The following is a 6,000-nucleotide window of genomic DNA, read 5'->3' as shown; positions in this document are numbered from 1 at the left end:
GTTAAACACTTTTGCCAAAGTTGGTGCAGCACCCATCTACCCAAGTAAGATGTTGTAGGATCCTTAGGCAAGGGCCGGCATGGTGTCTGTAGCCCACGGTCCTACATGGCTCCATGACTGAAGTATCTGTCCTTTGCGTTATTTGAATAGTACATTCCAAGTATTTCCTCATCCAGTGGATGCTTTTCAGAAGGATTCGAAGTTGATCTTTTAATCAAATGAAGTAAATGTAAAGCAATGCAACTTTCTCAGTAAGAGAAAATGATGATTTGAAGATAACCGCATTTATTAGGAGTCATATTTTAATCGTATGGTATTAGAAATGGCCGATTGTTAAATACTTTAGTTTAATTTTTTTTTTAAAGTCTTGGAAAGTCCCTCGAACACTAAGGCCAAGTTATTAATGTTTTATGAACCCCATAAAAACTATTATCATGTTTGCTAATAACAAGATATAGTTTTTGAGGCAGCATATGCACAATATGTTTTATTATTATTATTATTATTATTATCATATTATTATTATTATTATTATTATACTATTATTATTATTATTTTTATCATTATTATTATTGTATAAATACAAACTCATATACCTGTATATTGCATATATATATATATATATATATATATATATATATATATATATATATATATATATATATATATATATATATAAAATACCAAAATAAGGAAAAAAGTAAATAGAAAAATACAAACGTAAAAGGATGAGAGCTGAACCAAAGCATCAGCCTTCGATTACTACTACTGTCACGGCAGTTTGTTGTATGTTTTGAAATCTGTGTCAGTAAGAAATTGTGATTGAAAACCTTCCATTTCAAAGAAAATAATGTTGACATACGAACTTTTAAGTGGATATTTCGCAGTTTTATAAATCTACATCAATGGAGTTTCCCCTAATGCCGAAATCAGCAGGTTTAATGAGTTGAGTTTGCTTGGGACAAGATGGCGATGCAGCCCTGCTGGATTTAGGTAAGGTTTTTCTTATTTAGCCTAATTATAAGCCTATTTTGTGGAAGAACCTCATATTTTGGGCCTATTAGACCTCTTAGATAGATACTTGGCTTAGGCTGGGCTCACATATCTTGAGTATTTGGTATAGGAGAATAGGCTGGGCAAACCTAGGCCTATGTGAAGGTATTATTCGTTTTGACCCAAAATTTTAGTCTTTTTAGTCTAATATTCTGCTCAATAGGCTTATGTAAGTTAGGCCTAGCCTCTGTAATAGTAAGTTGTCATTTTGTAGGTTTAAGTGTAGGTATATGAGCCTCTGCAGTTTAATAAGAGTGTTTACTCAAGTTCCTAGACAACTCGTTCCAAATCAAGACAGTTCTGCCTGCCGTGATTGTACAATTCATCCCACAAGGCAAATTTGACGAAGAATAAACAAAGAATATGATGATTATATAAAATTGCCATGGGACTAGTTGTCTTGTGCCGAGCTGTCCAGCCCCTTTGTTTACCGTACTTAATCCAGAGTAATGCAACAAAATTTAACCTAACCTAGCTTAGTTAATGCGTGCTAACGTAGTCTATTGCTTGCATGGTTTCAATGTGTAAGAGAGCCATTTTTTAAAATGTAGCCAATGCTCGGAAACTGATAATACAAGGTTTGCTAAGTAGAGTCGCAGTGGTAACCCCATGGCCCCACCCCTACCCCCACCCAGTATGTAAAGACAAGACTTGTCAGCTGGGATACTTTAGGTTAGGTCATATTGCTGTGTTTGTTTCCCCTGTGATATATAGTCTTTTGGGTGTATCTCTATCTTTAAGGCATCTTTATTATAGGAAAAATACAAGTTTCTGACGGGTATTAGCTTCAGTATCGTTCAAAATACCTGAAAATACACCGAGAAAACCTTTTATTTTGCCTAAAATGATTATTGGTTACTTATGCATATTTATTACTGTACTTACATTATAGCTTCCGGTCCTTTTTATATGCCAGTTTAGATTTACAGTACATGACACCCCCCTCTCTTTAGTAAATGATAACCCCCTCCCTCCATTTCTGTAGACAACCCTAGACCTAGCCTATAGCCATTAAAATTGGAACTCGAAACATGGGTTAAGATCCATCCTTAAGCTTTATTGCCTATTTTCCAATGCTGTTGATGTAGGTGCATCTTTCAGTCAGTACATATAGGCTAGTTTATTCTTACTTGGCTCTCCAAATTAAACTTTCATTTCGTCAAGATTTAAATCCTTTTAACCCTCTGGCAATTTCGGCCGTGACAAAATTGCTGCCAGGCTCACGAATTTTGGCCGGGGAGGAATGTCACGTGTCAACCTACTTGTTTTGACATTTTGTAATGCAACTAACAAAGGAGTAACGGTAGAGAGAGACTGAAAATGGCGGGTGTATGTATGATAACGGCCACCTGTATATGTATGATTACGGCTGCCTTAGAATACGGCAGTATAAGGTGGCTCGTAGGGGCCGTTAGCCTTGCTGTCAGGTAAGCAGATAAGGATACTGCTTGTAGGTTAGGTTAGGTGGGGAAGTTTAGGTTAGTTGGTGTCCATATTTTTCAATATTAATCTTACCCGATGATCATGTAGCTGTCAACTCCGTTGCCCGACAGAAATCTACGGACGGGATACGCCAGCGATCGCTATACAAGAGGGGGGTGTACTCACCAGCGCCATCTGTGGTCAGGTACTCCAGTACTTCTTGTCAACACCACCTCAATTTTTCCTCTGTCGTGCCGCCGGCAAGACCTACATGGATACGCTGTTGATTTTGGAGTCTTTGTTCACGGTTTTGGTGAAGTATTTGCTCTAAAATTTAGCCTTCGCTGTACAGGAAGCTTTTCCTTAGCTTAGATAGCTTTTGGAATTAAATTGATTTATTGGTTAACGATCTTTGCTTTACTTTGGAATTCCCCCTTGACTGTTCTCTAATTCAAGATGTCCGACCACTCTCAAGCTCCTAAAATTAGGCGATGTAGTGTTAGGACTTGTAATAGGCGTCTTCCGAAGGCCTCTGTTGATCCTCACACCGTTTGTTCCGACTGCAGGGGAAAATCCTGTCAGTTGGAAGATCGATGTGGGGAATGTGATGGGCTTTCGGAATTCGATTTTAATGAATTCCTCAAGTATACGACTAGGTTAGAGAGGGAGAGAGTTAGGAGGAGTTCTTCTCGCTCTTTGGTTTATTCCTCCCCCCATGACCCTCAACCTTTTCCTTCCCCTGTGGTGGTGACCCCCGAACCTGCTACGAGTGCTCAGCCTGATATGACGGATATGTTGCGTGCCATTCAGGCTCTTGGTGATAAGGTGGAGTCTTTAGTCAGTGACCACAATCTTCTCTTGGCAGATGTCAAGGAACTTAAAGTGGGAAGTGTTAGTGCCAGTGCTGTGCCTAGTGTCAGTGTCAGTGTTGCGCATGAGGATACTTCTGTGCGTGCCAGTCGTCCTCCCAGTCCGGGACCTCTTGCAAGCTCCCAAGCCCAGGGGAGAAGCAAAGTCGAAGGGCAAAAGGGTTCGGCAGGCCTTGATCGGCGCACAGTTGTATCCTCAGTGGTTGCGGGCGTATCTGATAGAGATCGTCACTTCCACTCCCAGACGATTGAGCCCTTAAATTCCTCGTCTGCGGAAGAAGTTTCCAGGAGGAAACGGTGGACCCAGGTCTCTCGACCTCTCAAACGTAAGGTCCCGTCCGAGCTAGTCCAACGGCCCAGGTGTAGCCACTGGGCCAGTTCGGACTCGCCGCAGTCATCTGATGATTGCACACCTCCTAAGAGAGGTAAAGCGGTGCCTCAACAGGCCTCTGCTCCATCTTCTGTGGACCCCAAGTTGTCTATGCTGCAGACTATGCAGTCTCAGCTTGCAGCTTTGATGCAGGAGTATCAGGCAGAGAAGGTTAGCACACCTCCTCCTGCGAGCGCTCCTCCACCTCTGCGCAGTCCTCCCTGCCAGACGTATGTTCTTGAGGCTCCTCCTGCTTCCATGCGTGAGCTGCCGCATTGGGAGTTGCCAGGTTCCAGCGCTATGCAGCAACCTCCTCTACCCTTGAGGCAGGAACCTCTTGCTATGCGGCAACCTCCTCAACCCTTGAGGCAGGAGCCTCATGCTATGCGGCAACCTCCTCTACCCATGAGGCAGGAGCCTCATGCTATGCGGCAACCTCCTCTACCCATGAGGCAGCAGCCTCATGCTATGCGGCAACCTCCTCAACCCTTGAGGCAGGAGCCTCACTCTGCGCAGCAACCTCCTCAACCCTTGAGGCAGGCGCAACCCTTGAGGCAGGAGCCTCATGCTATGAGGCAGCCTCCTCAACGCATGCCTCATGCTATGAGGCAGCCTCCTCAACGCATGCAGCACGAGCCTCTTACCATTCAGCAGCCGCATTCTTCGCAGCATGAGCCTCTTCCCATACAGCATGAGCCGCATACCATGCAGCATGAGCCTCATGCCTTACAGCATTCGCTTCTGACCACGCTTGCTCCTCAAACCACCGCAGAACCTCCCTCACCCCAGCCTCATGACTTTGTCATTGCCAGCCCTCAGTCTCTTCAGCAGAGGCATGATGATGGATCCGCTAGTGCGCATGCACCCGTACTGCAGGATTCAGCCATTCAGCATACCGCTCTACCGTTACCTCTTGCTACTCAACTCTCAGGCGATGAGGTTTCTGAGGATGAAGCTGCTCACCTGGATGATCCTACTTCTGATGTGGAGGGACACAAGTCTTCGCCGCCTTCCTTAGACTTTCGTAAGGTCCTGGCTCTGTTCAGAGAGTTATACCCTGAACACTTCGTATCTGCAACCCCTCGTTCTCCTCCATCCGAGTTTTCTCTAGGCATGCAGCCTATTACGTCTGCCTACACCAAGCTTGTCCTCGCCAGATCATCAAGGAGAGCTTTGAGGATTTTAGGGGATTGGTTGCAGTCCAAGCAGCAACTGGGAAGGACCTCTTTTGTGTTTCCTCCTCCTAAGCTGGCTTCTAAGTCGGGCGTCTGGTATGCCACGGGAGAGGAACCTGGCTTGGGGGTTCCTGCCTCTGCCCAGGCCGACTTCTAAAGTTTGGTTGACTCTCCCCGCAGGTCGGCTATGAGACGCTCGAAGGTCTGCTGGACTTTTTCTGATCTGGACCACTTGATGAAGGGAGTCTTTCGCGCCTTCAAAATTTTTAACTTCCTCGATTGGTGCCTGGGGGCCCTAAGCAGGAAGACTGCCCCTTCTGACAAAGACTCGGCCATGCTGATCATGTCCTGTATGGACAAAGCAATTCGCGATGGTTCTGGCGAACTTGCGTCTGTTTTTGTCTCAGGAGTCCTCAAGAAAAGGGAACTTCTATGCTCCTTCTTATCGACTGGTATCACCCCTTGCCAGAGGTCACAGTTGCTGTTTGCTCCTCTCTCCAAGTTCCTGTTTCCGGAGGAGTTAATCAAGGAGATGGCTGCGGCTCTTATCCAGAAAGATACGCATGACCTCATGGCCTCTTCAGCACGTAAGGCTAAAACCTTACCTTCCGTGCCGAGATCTTACCGCACCCCTGTGGCTGATACACCTGCTACCAGATTCATTCCGCCCTTTCGTGGCAGAGCCCCCAGTAGAGGAAGTACCCGTGGAGACAGTCACCGGGGCAAGTCCAAGAAAGGTGCCAAGTCCACGAAAAGCAAGCTTTGACTCCCTTCCTCTCCAGACAGCTGTAGGAGCCAGACTCAAGACCTTCTGGCAAGCCTGGGAGAGCAGAGGTGCAGACGCTCAGTCTGTCAAGTGGCTAAGGGAGGGTTACAGAATTCCGTTCTGCCGCAATCCCCCTCTGACCACATCTCCCATCAACCTCTCTCCCAACTACAAGGAGAAGGACAAGAGGCTAGCGTTACATCAAGAGGTGTCGCTCCTGTTACAGAAGGAGGCAGTGGTGATAGTCCGGGACCATCAATCCCCGGGCTTTTACAACCGTCTCTTCCTGGTGGCCAAGAAGACAGGAGGTTGGAGACCGGTGCTGGACGTCAGTGCGCTCAATGC

At 45.7% G+C, this 6,000-nt stretch overlaps 1 protein-coding gene across 1 annotated transcript in view; it reads left to right on the top strand.

Moving 5' to 3' along the window:
- The first annotated feature begins 766 nt into the window (after positions 1-766).
- The window catches only part of LOC137656780 (serine-rich adhesin for platelets-like), a 208,354-nt gene continuing 203,120 nt past the window's right edge, over positions 767-6,000 (top strand). The window contains exon 1 of the mRNA XM_068391057.1: positions 767-993. The gene's annotated coding sequence lies outside the window, so the exon portion shown is untranslated. The remainder of the gene's footprint in view (positions 994-6,000) is intronic.

The sequence above is a fragment of the Palaemon carinicauda genome, chromosome 17, assembly GCF_036898095.1.
Source record: "Palaemon carinicauda isolate YSFRI2023 chromosome 17, ASM3689809v2, whole genome shotgun sequence".
In the NCBI taxonomy this organism is placed as follows: domain Eukaryota; kingdom Metazoa; phylum Arthropoda; class Malacostraca; order Decapoda; family Palaemonidae; genus Palaemon; species Palaemon carinicauda.
Note: the sequence above shows the minus strand (reverse complement) of the source record. Positions and strands in the feature narration are given on the sequence as shown.